Here is a 16016-nt window from a genome sequence, read left to right as displayed (position 1 = left end):
GCAATTGTATGCTAAATAGCTGTACAGGTAAGCAGCACCCTCCCAAGTTATGGATTTGATGCTCAGGCAGATATACCTTCACACAAAGATGAGATCTAGGCTGCTAACCATGGGTTGTGGAAAATATAAGAAGCACAAATTCATAATAGCATCCTCATAGGTCCCACTGTCTTCAAATGTTTACTAGAGAAGGAACGGCAATCAATTTAAAGGAAAATAAATTATAGATACATTTTTCCATATTCCATAATGCACGTCTGCCATTTCATGGCACTACATAGTTGCATTTGCTGCATTTCATTTTTAGCTTTAGGAGGTACAATATACTGGTTTCCTGGTTTTCAAAACATTTTAGGGGAAGATTCACAAGGACCTGACGCAACTGCATGGATGCATAAGTTTCCTTGAGTCAGTGCTGAATGTCCTTGTGCCATGATGAATGTGCTGTATTTACAATACAGCGCTCCATGGCGCAAGGATTAACAGATGCGTCAGAAATTCTAACGCATCTGTTGGCACAAAAGTGACGCATTGCTGGAAATGCTCATGAAAGTGACGCAAAAAGCCCTGAGTCATAACTTATGCCTGGTCTGTGCAGGCGTAGGGATTTTGACACAGTGAAGGCGTAGAGTGATGTAGTGAAATCTTGTAGATTTCAGTGCGTCAGTTCTAGAAGGCTTTTAGCGTGGGAACGCCCACCCTGCATACATTATACCTGACGCAGGTATAATGTGATGGGGGACTTTACAATGTGACACATCTCCCTAGATGCGTCACATTGTAAATGGGCCGCAACATTTACGCCGCAGCTGCGTCACAATACAGATTTTTATACTTGCCCTATATAAGGCTGTGTGTACGTTGTGTGTCTCCGTCTGCATGCAGCATACAAATGTGCCAGATCTGGTAGCCCAGTTGGGCTGATGCAGCCATGCAAGATCTCTTTGCCTGACCTCATTGTCACCGATTCAAATCAGGGAGGATCCATGCAGTCTTTCAAGGCTCTCAGGTTAAAAAATGGGCCCTAGAGCAAGGAAGAAAATAGGCCCCCTTGTTGAAGTTTGGATTATAAAATACCGCAATAATCAGGGTTCAGTGGGTCCCGCAGATCTGTGGGCGCCAGTGCAACTGCACCTGCTGCACCAACAGAAGCTACGCCCCTGTCATAGAGCTGGGTAACATCAATTACTCAGTGCCACAAAGAGCATTAGAAATAAACTTTACATAATGTCAAACGGCAAAAACAAGAGCTTTGTCTGTTCTTGTTCTGTTTCAAACACTCCATACAATCTGTATGAACCCTCTCCACATTTTCCTACTGATAACAAACGCCTTCGCTCCCAGAAAAAAACTTTCTGGGCGGTTAGTGCACATTTGAATGGGAGATGAGACCTCGGAAGAGCCCAGCCCTGCGCCGGACTGCGAGTCACCTCAGAGAGCAGAAACAAAGCCTGTCCTCTGCCCATCACTGACCCAAGCGAATCTGTGGAGCAAAGATGAGAACAAAGAGGAAGAAATAAAAGAATTACGAAAACTCATCAAGGAAAATAAATCCCTATATTACTGCTGTATTTAAAAAGCTGAGAAAACAAAAGAGAACGTAAAGAGTAAACTGAAGCCAAATATGGTCACCGTTTTGTCCTTGTCACAGATCACAAATCTGCAAGAAAATTGCATTGCAAAATAAACTATCTTATTTTTTTAATAACATATTCTCCAGTCTCCGAAGAGACTGTCAAAAACTTGCCATTTCGACTAAATTTCAAGTCTTCATGACGGGGTATTGGGTAAAGTTTTTAATAAGCAATAATCACGCCTCGTTTAAACCTCATTGGCTACGATACTGCCACTGCGCAAAGCTAAGCAATTTAGTGTGAATTTCATGCACACTTGCCCTAGTACATCATGTTACAAAGAAAATGATTCCTTTTCAAAAGATGTTATCTGTTTATGCATAACTACTCCTCCACTGCTTCTGATAGGCAATGTAAGACATATAATGGTGTTGTTTTACTAATTTCTATCAGCTCTCTGCCCCAAACAGTCGATAGCCACACGCAGAGAATTATGGGAAATTGTATGCTAAATAACTGTCCAGGTAAGCAGCACCCTCCCAAGTTATGGATTTGATGCTCAGGCAGATATACCTTCACACAAAGATGAGATCTAGGCTGCTAACCATGGGTTGTGGAAAATATAAGAAGCACAAATTCATAATAGCATCCTCATAGGTCCCACTGTCTTCAAATGTTTACTAGAGAAGGAACGGCAATCAATTTAAAGGAAAATAAATTATAGATACATTTTTCCATATTCCATAATGCACGTCTGCCATTTCATGGCACTACATAGTTGCATTTGCTGCATTTCATTTTTAGCTTTAGGAGGTACAATATACTGGTTTCCTGGTTTTCAAAACATTTTAGGGGAAGATTCACAAGGACCTGACGCAACTGCATGGATGCATAAGTTTCCTTGAGTCAGTGCTGAATGTCCTTGTGCCACGATGAATGTGCTGTATTTACAATGCAGCGCTCCATGGCGCAAGGATTAACAGATGCGTCAGAAATTCTGACGCATCTGTTGGCACAAAAGTGACGCATTGCTGGAAATGCTCATGAAAGTGACGCAAAAAGCCCTGAGTCATAACTTATGCCTGGTCTGTGCAGGCGTAGGGATTTTGACACAGTGAAGGCGTAGAGTGATGTAGTGAAATCTTGTAGATTTCAGTGCGTCAGTTCTAGAAGGCTTTTAGCGTGGGAACGCCCACCCTGCATACATTATACCTGACGCAGGTATAATGTGATGCGGGACTTTACAATGTGACACATCTCCCTAGATGCGTCACATTGTAAATGGGCCGCAACATTTACGCCGCAGCTGCGTCACAATACAGATTTTTATATTTGCCCTATATATGGCTGTGTGTACGTTGTGTGTCTCCGTCTGCATGCAGCATACAAATGTGCCAGATCTGGTAGCCCAGTTGGGCTGATGCAGCCACACAAGAGCTCTTTGCCTGACCTCATTGTCACCAATTCAAATCAGAGAGGATCCATGCAGTCTTTCAAGGCTCTCAGGTGAAAAAATGGGCCCTAGAGCAAGGAAGAAAATAGGCCCCCTTGTTGAAGTTTGGAATATAAAATACCGCAATAATCAGGGTTCAGTGGGTCCCGCAGGTCTGTGGGCGCCAGTGCAACTGCACCTGCTGCACCAACAGAAGCTACGCCCCTGTCATAGAGCTGGGTAACATCAATTACTCAGTGCCACAAAGAGCATTAGAAATAAACTTTACATAATGTCAAACGGCAAAAACAAGAGCTTTGTCAGTTCTTGTTCTGTTTCAAACACTCCATACAATCTGTATGAACCCTCTCCACATTTTCCTACTGATAACAAATGCCTTCGCTCCCAGAAAAAAGCTTTCTGGGCGGTTAGTGCATATTTGAATGGGAGATGAGACCTCGGAAGAGCCCAGCCCTGCGCCGGACTGCGAGTCACCTCAGAGAGCAGAAACAAAGCCCGTCCTCTGCCCATCACTGACCCAAGCGAATCCGTGGAGCAAAGATGAGAACAAAGGGGAAGAAATAAAAGAATAACGAAAACTCATCAAGGAAAATAAATCCCTAAATTACTGCTGTATTTAAAAAGCTGAGAAAACAAAAGAGAACGTAAAGAGTAAACTGAAGCCAAATAGAGTCACCGTTTTGTCCTTGTCACAGATCACAAACCTGCAAGTAAATTACATTGCAAAATAAACTATCTTATTTTTTAATTACATATTCTCCAGTCTCCGAAGAGACTGTCAAAAATTGCCATTTCAACTATATTTCAAGTCACCATGACGGGGTATTGGGTAAAGTTTTCAATAAGCAATAATCGCGCCTCGGTTAAACCTCATTGGCTACGATACTGCCACTGCGCAAAGCTAAACAATTTAGTGTGAATTTCATAGACACTTGCCCTAGTACCTCATGTTACAAAGAACATGATTCCTTTTCAAAAGATGTTATCTGTTTATGCATAACTACTCCTCCACTGCTTCTGATAGGCAATGTAAGACATATAATGGTGTTGTTTTACTAATTTCTATCAGCTCTCTGCCCCAAACCGTCGATAGCCACATGCAGAGAATTATGGGAAATTGTATGCTAAATAGCTGTACAGGTAAGCAGCACCCTCCCAAGATATGGATTTGATGCACAGGCAGATATACCTTCACACAAAGATGAGATCTAGGCTGCTAACCATGGGTTGTGGAAAATATAAGAAGCACAAATTCATAATAGCATCCTCATAGGTCCCACTGTCTTCAAATGTTTACTAGAGAAGGAACGGCAATCAATTTAAAGGAAAATAATTTATAGATAAATTTTTCCATATTCCATAATGCACGTCTGCCATTTCATGGCACTACATAGTTGCATTTGCTGCATTTTATTTTTTGCTTTAGGAGGTACAATATATTGGTATCCTGGTTTTCAAAACATTTTAAGGGAAGATTCACAAGGACCTGACGCAACTGCATGGATGCATAAGTTTCCTTGAGTCAGTGCTGAATGTCCTTGTGCCACGATGAATGTGCTGTATTTACAATACAGCGCTCCATGGCGCAAGAATTAACAGATGCGTCAGAAATTCTGACGCATCTGTTGGCACAAAAGTGACGCATTGCTGGAAATGCTCATGAAAGTGACGCAAAAAGCCCTGAGTCATAATTTATGCCTGGTCTGTGCAGGCGTAGGGATTTTGACACAGTGAAGGCGTAGAGTGATGTAGTGAAATCTTGTAGATTTCAGTGCGTCAGTTCTAGAAGGCTTTTAGCGTGGGAACGCCCACCCTGCATACATTATACCTGACGCAGGTATAATATGATATGGGACTTTACAATGTGACACATCTCCCTAGATGCGTCACATTGTAAATGGGCGGCAACATTTATGCCGCAGCTGCGTCACAATACAGATTTTTATACTTGCCCTATATATGGCTGTGTGTACGTTGTGTGTCTCCGTCTGCATGCAGCATACAAATGTGCCAGATCTGGTAGCCCAGTTGGGCTGATGCAGCCACACAAGAGCTCTGTGCCTGACCTCATTGTCACCAATTCAAATCAGAGAGGATCCATGCAGTCTTTCAAGGCTCTCAGGTGAAAAAATGGGCCCTAGAGCAAGGAAGAAAATAGGCCCCCTTGTTGAAGTTTGGAATATAAAATACCGCAATAATCAGGGTTCAGTGGGTCCCGCAGGTCTGTGGGCGCCAGTGCAACTGCACCTGCTGCACCAACAGAAGCTACGCCCCTGTCATAGAGCTGGGTAACATCAATTACTCAGTGCCACAAAGAGCATTAGAAATAAACTTTACATAATGTCAAACGGCAAAAACAAGAGCTTTGTCAGTTCTTGTTCTGTTTCAAACACTCCATACAATCTGTATGAACCCTCTCCACATTTTCCTACTGATAACAAATGCCTTCGCTCCCAGAAAAAAACTTTCTGGGTGGTTATTGCACATTTGAATGGGAGATGAGACCTCGGAAGAGCCCAGCCCTGCGCCGGACTGCGAGTCACCTCAGAGAGCAGAAACAAAGCCCGTCCTCTGCCCTTCACTGACCCAAGCGAATCCGTGGAGCAAAGATGAGAACAAAGGGGAAGAAATAAAAGAATAACGAAAACTCATCAAGGAAAATAAATCCCTAAATTACTGCTGTATTTAAAAAGCTGAGAAAACAAAAGAGAACGTAAAGAGTAAACTGAAGCCAAATATAGTCACCGTTTTGTCCTTGTCACAGATCACAAACCTGCAAGTAAATTGAATTGCAAAATAAACTATCTTTTTTTAATTACATATTCTCCAGTCTCTGAAGAGACTGTCAAAAACTTGCCATTTCGACTATATTTCAAGTCTTCATGACGGGGTATTGGGTAAAGTTTTTAATAAGCAATAATCACGCCTCGTTTAAACATCATTGGCTACGATACTGCCACTGCGCAAAGCTAAACAATTTAGTGTGAATTTCATGCACATTTGCCCTAGTACCTCATATTACAAAGAACATGATTCCTTTTCAAAAGATGTTATCTGTTTATGCATAACTACTCCTCCACTGCTTCTGATAGGCAATGTAAGACATATAATGGTGTTGTTTTACTAATTTCTATCAGCTCTCTGCCCCAAACAGTCGATAGCCACACGCAGAGAATTATGGGAAATTGTATGCTAAATAGCTGTCCAGGTAAGCAGCACCCTCCCAAGTTATGGATTTGATGCTCAGGCAGATATACCTTCACACAAAGATGAGATCTAGGCTGCTAACCATGGGTTGTGGAAAATATAAGAAGCACAAATTCATAATAGCATCCTCATAGGTCCCACTGTCTTCAAATGTTTACTAGAGAAGGAACGGCAATCAATTTAAAGGAAACTAAATTATAGATACATTTTTCCATATTCCATAATGCACGTCTGCCATTTCATGGCACTACATAGTTGCATTTGCTGCATTTCATTTTTAGCTTTAGGAGGTACAATATACTGGTTTCCTGGTTTTCAAAACATTTTAGGGGAAGATTCACAAGGACCTGACGCAACTGCATGGATGCATAAGTTTCCTTGAGTCAGTGCTGAATGTCCTTGTGCCACGATGAATGTGCTGTATTTACAATACAGCGCTCCATGGCGCAAGGATTAACAGATGCGTCAGAAATTCTGACGCATCTGTTGGCACAAAAGTGACGCATTGCTGGAAATGCTCATGAAAGTGACGCAAAAGGCCCTGAGTCATAACTTATGCCTGGTCTGTGCAGGCATAGGGATTTTGACACAGTGAAGGCGTAGAGTGATGTAGTGAAATTTTGTAGATTTCAGTGCGTCAGTTCTAGAAGGCTTTTAGCGTGGGAACGCCCACCCTGCATACATTATACCTGACGCAGGTATAATGTGATGCGGGACTTTACAATGTGACACATCTCCCTAGATGCGTCACATTGTAAATGGGCTGCAACATTTACGCCGCAGCTGCGTCACAATACAGATTTTTATATTTGCCCTATATATGGCTGTGTGTACGTTGTGTGTCTCCGTCTGCATGCAGCATACAAATGTGCCAGATCTGGTAGCCCAGTTGGGCTGATGCAGCCACACAAGAGCTCTTTGCCTAACCTCATTGTCACCAATTCAAATCAGAGAGGATCCATGCAGTCTTTCAAGGCTCTCAGGTGAAAAAATGGGCCCTAGAGCAAGGAAGAAAATAGGCCCCCTTGTTGAAGTTTGGAATATAAAATACCGCAATAATCAGGGTTCAGTGGGTCCCGCAGGTCTGTGGGCACCAGTGCAACTGCACCTGCTGCACCAACAGAAGCTACGCCCCTGTCATAGAGCTGGGTAACATCAATTACTCAGTGCCACAAAGAGCATTAGAAATAAACTTTACATAATGTCAAACGGCAAAAACAAGAGCTTTGTCAGTTCTTGTTCTGTTTCAAACAATCTGTATGAACCCTCTCCACATTTTCCTACTGATAACAAATGCCTTCGCTCCCAGAAAAAAACTTTCTGGGCGGTTAGTGCACATTTGAATGGGAGATGAGACCTCGGAAGAGCCCAGCCCTGCGCCGGACTGCGAGTCACCTCAGAGAGCAGAAACAAAGCCTGTCCTCTGCCCATCACTGACCCAAGCGAATCCGTGGAGCAAAGATGAGAACAAAGTGGAAGAAATAAAAGAATAACAAAAACTCATCAAGGAAAATAAATCCCTAAATTACTGCTGTATTTAAAAAGCAGAGAAAACAAAAGAGAACGTAAAGAGTAAACTGAAGCCAAATATAGTCACCGTTTTGTCCTTGTCACAGATCACAAACCTGCAAGTAAATTGCATTGCAAACTAAACTATCTTGTTTTTTAATTACATATTCTCCAGTCTCCGAAGAGACTGTCAAAAACTTGCCATTTCGACTATAGTTCAAGTCTTCATGACGGGGTATTGGGTAAAGTTTTTAATAAGCAATAATCACGCCTCGTTTAAACCTCATTTGCTACGATACTGCCACTGCGCAAAGCTAAACAATTTAGTGTGAATTTCATGCACACTTGCCCTAGTACCTCATGTTACAAAGAACATGATTCCTTTTCAAAAGATGTTATCTGTTTATGCATAACTACTCCTCCACTGCTTCTGATAGGCAATGTAAGACATATAATGGTGTTGTTTTACTAATTTCTATCAGCTCTCTGCCCCAAACCGTCGATAGCCACACGCAGGGAATTATGGGCAATTGTATGCTAAATAGCTGTACAGGTAAGCAGCACCCTCCCAAGTTATGGATTTGATGCTCAGGCAGATATACCTTCACACAAAGATGAGATCTAGGCTGCTAACCATGGGTTGTGGAAAATATAAGAAGCACAAATTCATAATAGCATCCTCATAGGTCCCACTGTCTTCAAATGTTTACTAGAGAAGGAACGGCAATCAATTTAAAGGAAAATAAATTATAGATAAATTTTTCCATATTCCATAATGCACGTCTGCCATTTCATGGCACTACATAGTTGCATTTGCTGCATTTCATTTTTAGCTTTAGGAGGTACAATATACTGGTTTCCTGGTTTTCAAAACATTTTAGGGGAAGATTCACAAGGACCTGACGCAACTGCATGGATGCATAAGTTTCCTTGAGTCAGTGCTGAATGTCCTTGTGCCACGATGAATGTGCTGTATTTACAATACAGCGCTCCATGGCGCAAGAATTAACAGATGCGTCAGAAATTCTGACGCATCTGTTGGCACAAAAGTGACGCATTGCTGGAAATGCTCATGAAAGTGACGCAAAAAGCCCTGAGTCATAACTTATGCCTGGTCTGTGCAGGCGTAGGGATTTTGACACAGTGAAGGCGTAGAGTGATGTAGTGAAATCTTGTAGATTTCAGTGCGTCAGTTCTAGAAGACTTTTAGCGTGGGAACGCCCACCCTGCATACATTATACCTGACGCAGGTATAATATGATGCGGGACTTTACAATGTGACACATCTCCCTAGATGCGTCACATTGTAAATGGGCGGCAACATTTATGCCGCAGCTGCGTCACAATACAGATTTTTATACTTGCCCTATATATGGCTGTGTGTACGTTGTGTGTCTCCGTCTGCATGCAGCATACAAATGTGCCAGATCTGGTAGCCCAGTTGGGCTGATGCAGCCACACAAGGGCTCTGTGCCTGACCTCATTGTCACCAATTCAAATCAGAGAGGATCCATGCAGTCTTTCAAGGCTCTCAGGTGAAAAAATGGGCCCTAGAGCAAGGAAGAAAATAGGCCCCCTTGTTGAAGTTTGGAATATAAAATACCGCAATAATCAGGGTTCAGTGGGTCCCGCAGGTCTGTGGGCGCCAGTGCAACTGCACCTGCTGCACCAACAGAAGCTACGCCCCTGTCATAGAGCTGGGTAACATCAATTACTCAGTGCCACAAAGAGCATTAGAAATAAACTTTACATAATGTCAAACGGCAAAAACAAGAGCTTTGTCAGTTCTTGTTCTGTTTCAAACACTCCATACAATCTGTATGAACCCTCTCCACATTTTCCTACTGATAACAAACGCCTTCGCTCCCAGAAAAAAACTTTCTGGGCGGTTAGTGCACATTTGAATGGGAGATGAGACCTCGGAAGAGCCCAGCCCTGCGCCAGACTGCGAGTCACCTCAGAGAGCAGAAACAAAGCCCGTCCTCTGCCCATCACTGACCCAAGCAAATCCGTGGAGCAAAGATGAGAACAAAGGGGAAGAAATAAAAGAATAAGGAAAACTCATCAAGGAAAATAAATCCCTAAATTACTGCTGTATTTAAAAAGCTGAGAAAACAAAAGAGAACGTAAAGAGTAAACTGAAGCCTAATAGAGTCACCGTTTTGTCCTTGTCACAGATCACAAACCTGCAAGTAAATTGCATTGCAAAATAAACTATCTTATTTTTTAATTACATATTCTCCAGTCTCCGAAGAGACTGTCAAAAATTGCCATTTCGGCTATATTTCAAGTCTCCATGACGGGGTATTGGGTAAAGTTTTCAATAAGCAATAATCGCGCCTCGGTTAAACCTCATTGGCTACGATACTGCCACTGCGCAAAGCTAAACAATTTAGTGTGAATTTCATGCACACTTGCCCTAGTACCTCATGTTACAAAGAACATGATTCCTTTTCAAAAGATGTTATCTGTTTATGCATAACTACTCCTCCACTGCTTCTGATAGGCAATATAAGACATATAATGGTGTTGTTTTACTAATTTCTATCAGCTCTCTGCCTCAAACCGTCGATAGCCACAGGCAGCGAATTATGGGAAATTGTATGCTAAATAGCTGTACAGGTAAGCAGCACCCTCCCAAGTTATGGATTTGATGCTCAGGCAGATATACCTTCACACAAAGATGAGATCTAGCCTGCTAACCATGGGTTGTGGAAAATATAAGAAGCACAAATTCATAATAGCATTCTCATAGGTCCCACTGTCTTCAAATGTTTACTAGAGAAGGAACGGCAATCAATTTAAAGGAAAATAAATTATAGATACATTTTTCCATATTCCATAATGCACGTCTGCCATTTCATGGCACTACATAGTTGCATTTGCTGAATTTCATTTTTAGCTTTAGGAGGTACAATATACTGGTTTCCTGGTTTTCAAAACATTTTAGAGGAATATTCACAAGGACCTGACGCAACTGCATGGATGCATAAGTTTCCTTGAGTCAGTGCTGAATGTCCTTGTGCCACGATGAATGTGCTGTATTTACAATACAGCGCTCCATGGCTCAAGGATTAACAGATGCGTCAGAAATTCTGACGCATCTGTTGGCACAAAAGTGACGCATTGCTGGAAATGCTCATGAAAGTGACGCAAAAAGCCCTGAGTCATAACTTATGCCTGGTCTGTGCAGGCGTAGGGATTTTGACACAGTGAAGGCGTAGAGTGATGTAGTGAAATCTTGTAGATTTCAGTGCGTCAGTTCTAGAAGGCTTTAAGCGTGGGAACGCCCACCCTGCATACATTATACCTGACGCAGGTATAATGTGATGCGGGACTTTACAATGTGACACATCTCCCTAGATGCGTCACATTGTAAATGGGCCGCAACATTTACGCCGCAGCTGCGTCACAATACAGATTTTTATATTTGCCCTATATATGGCTGTGTGTACGTTGTGTGTCTCCGTCTGCATGCAGCATACAAATGTGCCAGATCTGGTAGCCCAGTTGGGCTGATGCAGCCACACAAGAGCTCTTTGCCTAACCTCATTGTCACCAATTCAAATCACAGATGATCCATGCAGTCTTTCAAGGCTCTCAGGTGAAACAATGGGCCCTAGAGCAAGGAAGAAAATAGGCCCCCTTGTTGAAGTTTGGAATATAAAATACCGCAATAATCAGGGTTCAGTGGGTCCCGCAGGTCTGTGGGCGCCAGTGCAACTGCACCTGCTGCACCAACAGAAGCTACGCCCCTGTCATAGAGCTGGGTAACATCAATTACTCAGTGCCACAAAGAGCATTAGAAATAAACTTTACATATTGTCAAACGGCAAAAACAAGAGCTTTGTCAGTTCTTGTTCTGTTTCAAACACTCCATACAATCTGTATGAACCCTCTCCACATTTTCCTACTGATAACAAATGCCTTCGCTCCCTGAAAAAAACTTTCTGGGCGGTTAGTGCACATTTGAATGGGAGATGAGACCTCGGAAGAGCCCAGCCCTGCGCCGGACTGCGAGTCACCTCAGAGAGCAGAAACAAAGCCCGTCCTCTGCCCATCACTGACCCAAGCGAATCCGTGGAGCAAAGATGAGAACAAAGTGGAAGAAATAAAAGAATAACAAAAACTCATCAAGGAAAATAAATCCCTAAATTACTGCTGTATTTAAAAAGCAGAGAAAACAAAAGAGAACGTAAAGAGTAAACTGAAGCCAAATATAGTCACCGTTTTGTCCTTGTCACAGATCACAAACCTGCAAGTAAATTGCATTGCAAACTAAACTATCTTGTTTTTTAATTACATATTCTCCAGTCTCCGAAGAGACTGTCAAAAACTTGCCATTTCGACTATAGTTCAAGTCTTCATGACGGGATATTGGGTAAAGTTTTTAATAAGCAATAATCACGCCTCGTTTAAACCTCATTTGCTACGATACTGCCACTGCGCAAAGCTAAACAATTTAGTGTGAATTTCATGCACACTTGCCCTAGTACCTCATGTTACAAAGAACATGATTCCTTTTCAAAAGATGTTATCTGTTTATGCATAACTACTCCTCCACTGCTTCTGATAGGCAATGTAAGACATATAATGGTGTTGTTTTACTAATTTCTATCAGCTCTCTGCCCCAAACCGTCGATAGCCACACGCAGGGAATTATGGGAAATTGTATGCTAAATAGCTGTACAGGTAAGCAGCACCCTCCCAAGTTATGGATTTGATGCTCAGGCAGATATACCTTCACACAAAGATGAGATCTAGGCTGCTAACCATGGGTTGTGGAAAATATAAGAAGCACAAATTCATAATAGCATCCTCATAGGTCCCACTGTCTTCAAATGTTTACTAGAGAAGGAACGGCAATCAATTTAAAGGAAAATAAATTATAGATACATTTTTCCATATTCCATAATGCACGTCTGCCATTTCATGGCACTACATAGTTGCATTTGCTGCATTTCATTTTTAGCTTTAGGAGGTACAATATACTGGTTTCCTGGTTTTCAAAACATTTTAGGGGAAGATTCACAAGGACCTGACGCAACTGCATGGATGCATAAGTTTCCTTGAGTCAGTGCTGAATGTCCTTGTGCCACGATGAATGTGCTGTATTTACAATACAGCGCTCCATGGCGCAAGGATTAATAGATGCGTCAGAAATTCTGACGCATCTGTTGGCACAAAAGTGACGCATTGCTGGAAATGCTCATGAAAGTGACGCAAAAAGCCCTGAGTCATAACTTATGCCTGGTCTGTGCAGGCGTAGGGATTTTGACACAGTGAAGGCGTAGAGTGATGTAGTGAAATCTTGTAGATTTCAGTGCGTCAGTTCTAGAAGGCTTTTAGCGTGGGAACGCCCACCCTGCATACATTATACCTGACGCAGGTATAATGTGATGCGGGACTTTACAATGTGACACATCTCCCTAGATGCGTCACATTGTAAATGGGCCGCAACATTTACGCCGCAGCTGCGTCACAATACAGATTTTTATATTTGCCCTATATATGGCTGTGTGTACGTTGTGTGTCTCCGTCTGCATGCAGCATACAAATGTGCCAGATCTGGTAGCCCAGTTGGGCTGATGCAGCCACACAAGAGCTCTTTGCCTGACCTCATTGTCACCAATTCAAATCAGAGAGGATCCATGCAGTCTTTCAAGGCTCTCAGGTGAAAAAATGGGCCCTAGAGCAAGGAAGAAAATAGGCCCCCTTGTTGAAGTTTGGAATATAAAATACCGCAATAATCAGGGTTCAGTGGGTCCCGCAGGTCTGTGGGCGCCAGTGCAACTGCACCTGCTGCACCAACAGAAGCTACGCCCCTGTCATAGAGCTGGGTAACATCAATTACTCAGTGCCACAAAGAGCATTAGAAATAAACTTTACATAATGTCAAACGGCAAAAACAAGAGCTTTGTCAGTTCTTGTTCTGTTTCAAACACTCCATACAATCTGTATGAACCCTCTCCACATTTTCCTACTGCTAACAAATGCCTTCGCTCCCAGAAAAAAGCTTTCTGGGCGGTTAGTGCACATTTGAATGGGAGATGAGACCTCGGAAGAGCCCAGCCCTGCGCCGGACTGCGAGTCACCTCAGAGAGCAGAAACAAAGCCCGTCCTCTGCCCATCACTGACCCAAGCGAATCCGTGGAGCAAAGATGAGAACAAAGGGGAAGAAATAAAAGAATAACGAAAACTCATCAAGGAAAATAAATCCCTAAATTACTGCTGTATTTAAAAAGCTGAGAAAACAAAAGAGAACGTAAAGAGTAAACTGAAGCCAAATAGAGTCACCGTTTTGTCCTTGTCACAGATCACAAACCTGCAAGTAAATTACATTGCAAAATAAACTATCTTATTTTTTAATTACATATTCTCCAGTCTCCGAAGAGACTGTCAAAAATTGCCATTTCAACTATATTTCAAGTCACCATGACGAGGTATTGGGTAAAGTTTTCAATAAGCAATAATCGCGCCTCGGTTAAACCTCATTGGCTACGATACTGCCACTGCGCAAAGCTAAACAATTTAGTGTGAATTTCATAGACACTTGCCCTAGTACCTCATGTTACAAAGAACATGATTCCTTTTCAAAAGATGTTATCTGTTTATGCATAACTACTCCTCCACTGCTTCTGATAGGCAATGTAAGACATATAATGGTGTTGTTTTACTAATTTCTATCAGCTCTCTGCCCCAAACCGTCGATAGCCACATGCAGAGAATTATGGGAAATTGTATGCTAAATAGCTGTACAGGTAAGCAGCACCCTCCCAAGATATGGATTTGATGCACAGGCAGATATACCTTCACACAAAGATGAGATCTAGGCTGCTAACCATGGGTTGTGGAAAATATAAGAAGCACAAATTCATAATAGCATCCTCATAGGTCCCACTGTCTTCAAATGTTTACTAGAGAAGGAACGGCAATCAATTTAAAGGAAAATAATTTATAGATACATTTTTCCATATTCCATAATGCACGTCTGCCATTTCATGGCACTACATAGTTGCATTTGCTGCATTTCATTTTTAGCTTTAGGAGGTACAATATATTGGTTTCCTGGTTTTCAAAACATTTTAGGGGAAGATTCACAAGGACCTGACGCAACTGCATGGATGCATAAGTTTCCTTGAGTCAGTGCTGAATGTCCTTGTGCCACGATGAATGTGCTGTATTTACAATACAGCGCTCCATGGCGCAAGAATTAACAGATGCGTCAGAAATTCTGACGCATCTGTTGGCACAAAAGTGACGCATTGCTGGAAATGCTCATGAAAGTGACGCAAAAAGCCCTGAGTCATAACTTATGCCTGGTCTGTGCAGGCGTAGGGATTTTGACACAGTGAAGGCGTAGAGTGATGTAGTGAAATCTTGTAGATTTCAGTGCGTCAGTTCTAGAAGGCTTTTAGCGTGGGAACGCCCACCCTGCATACATTATACCTGACGCAGGTATAATATGATATTGGACTTTACAATGTGACACATCTCCCTAGATGCGTCACATTGTAAATGGGCGGCAACATTTATGCCGCAGCTGCGTCACAATACAGATTTTTATACTTGCCCTATATATGGCTGTGTGTACGTTGTGTGTCTCCGTCTGCATGCAGCATACAAATGTGCCAGATCTGGTAGCCCAGTTGGGCTGATGCAGCCACACAAGAGCTCTGTGCCTGACCTCATTGTCACCAATTCAAATCAGAGAGGATCCATGCAGTCTTTCAAGGCTCTCAGGTGAAAAAATGGGCCCTAGAGCAAGGAAGAAAATAGGCCCCCTTGTTGAAGTTTGGAATATAAAATACCGCAATAATCAGGGTTCAGTGGGTCCCGCAGGTCTGTGGGCGCCAGTGCAACTGCACCTGCTGCACCAACAGAAGCTACGCCCCTGTCATAGAGCTGGGTAACATCAATTACTCAGTGCCACAAAGAGCATTAGAAATAAACTTTACATAATGTCAAACGGCAAAAACAAGAGCTTTGTCAGTTCTTGGTCTGTTTCAAACACTCCATACAATCTGTATGAACCCTCTCCACATTTTCCTACTGATAACAACCGCCTTCGCGAGAAAAAAACTTTCTGGGCGGTTAGTGCACATTTGAATGGGAGATGAGACCTCGGAAGAGCCCAGCCCTGCGCCGGACTGCGAGTCACCTCAGAGAGCAGAAACAAAGCCTGTCCTCTGCCCATCACTGACCCAAGCGAATCTGTGGAGCAAAGATGAGAACAAAGAGGAAGAAATAAAAGAATGACGAAAACTCATCAA

At 42.5% G+C, this 16016-nt stretch overlaps 7 non-coding genes across 7 annotated transcripts; all 7 read right to left on the bottom strand.

Annotated features, from left to right (window-relative positions):
• Positions 1–1720: 1720 nt before the first annotated feature.
• Positions 1721–1861, bottom strand: LOC144793135 (U4 spliceosomal RNA). The gene has a single exon (XR_013602794.1). It is a non-coding gene; the product is annotated as a U4 spliceosomal RNA (small nuclear RNA).
• Positions 1862–3790: 1929 nt separating this feature from the next.
• LOC144793662 (U4 spliceosomal RNA) lies at positions 3791–3930 on the bottom strand. The gene has a single exon (XR_013603140.1). It is a non-coding gene; the product is annotated as a U4 spliceosomal RNA (small nuclear RNA).
• Positions 3931–5857: 1927 nt separating this feature from the next.
• Positions 5858–5998, bottom strand: LOC144793153 (U4 spliceosomal RNA). The gene has a single exon (XR_013602810.1). It is a non-coding gene; the product is annotated as a U4 spliceosomal RNA (small nuclear RNA).
• A 1920-nt stretch (positions 5999–7918) lies between these two features.
• Positions 7919–8059, bottom strand: LOC144793166 (U4 spliceosomal RNA). The gene has a single exon (XR_013602821.1). It is a non-coding gene; the product is annotated as a U4 spliceosomal RNA (small nuclear RNA).
• A 1929-nt stretch (positions 8060–9988) lies between these two features.
• LOC144793767 (U4 spliceosomal RNA) lies at positions 9989–10128 on the bottom strand. The gene has a single exon (XR_013603235.1). It is a non-coding gene; the product is annotated as a U4 spliceosomal RNA (small nuclear RNA).
• A 1929-nt stretch (positions 10129–12057) lies between these two features.
• On the bottom strand, positions 12058–12198 carry LOC144793169 (U4 spliceosomal RNA). The gene has a single exon (XR_013602823.1). It is a non-coding gene; the product is annotated as a U4 spliceosomal RNA (small nuclear RNA).
• A 1929-nt stretch (positions 12199–14127) lies between these two features.
• Positions 14128–14267, bottom strand: LOC144793681 (U4 spliceosomal RNA). Its single transcript, XR_013603157.1, has one exon. It is a non-coding gene; the product is annotated as a U4 spliceosomal RNA (small nuclear RNA).
• Between the last annotated feature and the right edge of the window lie 1749 nt (positions 14268–16016).

Source organism: Lissotriton helveticus, chromosome 11 (assembly GCF_964261635.1).
Source record: "Lissotriton helveticus chromosome 11, aLisHel1.1, whole genome shotgun sequence".
In the NCBI taxonomy this organism is placed as follows: domain Eukaryota; kingdom Metazoa; phylum Chordata; class Amphibia; order Caudata; family Salamandridae; genus Lissotriton; species Lissotriton helveticus.
The sequence above is the reverse complement of the archived record's forward strand: the minus strand, read 5'-3'. Positions and strand labels throughout refer to the sequence as shown.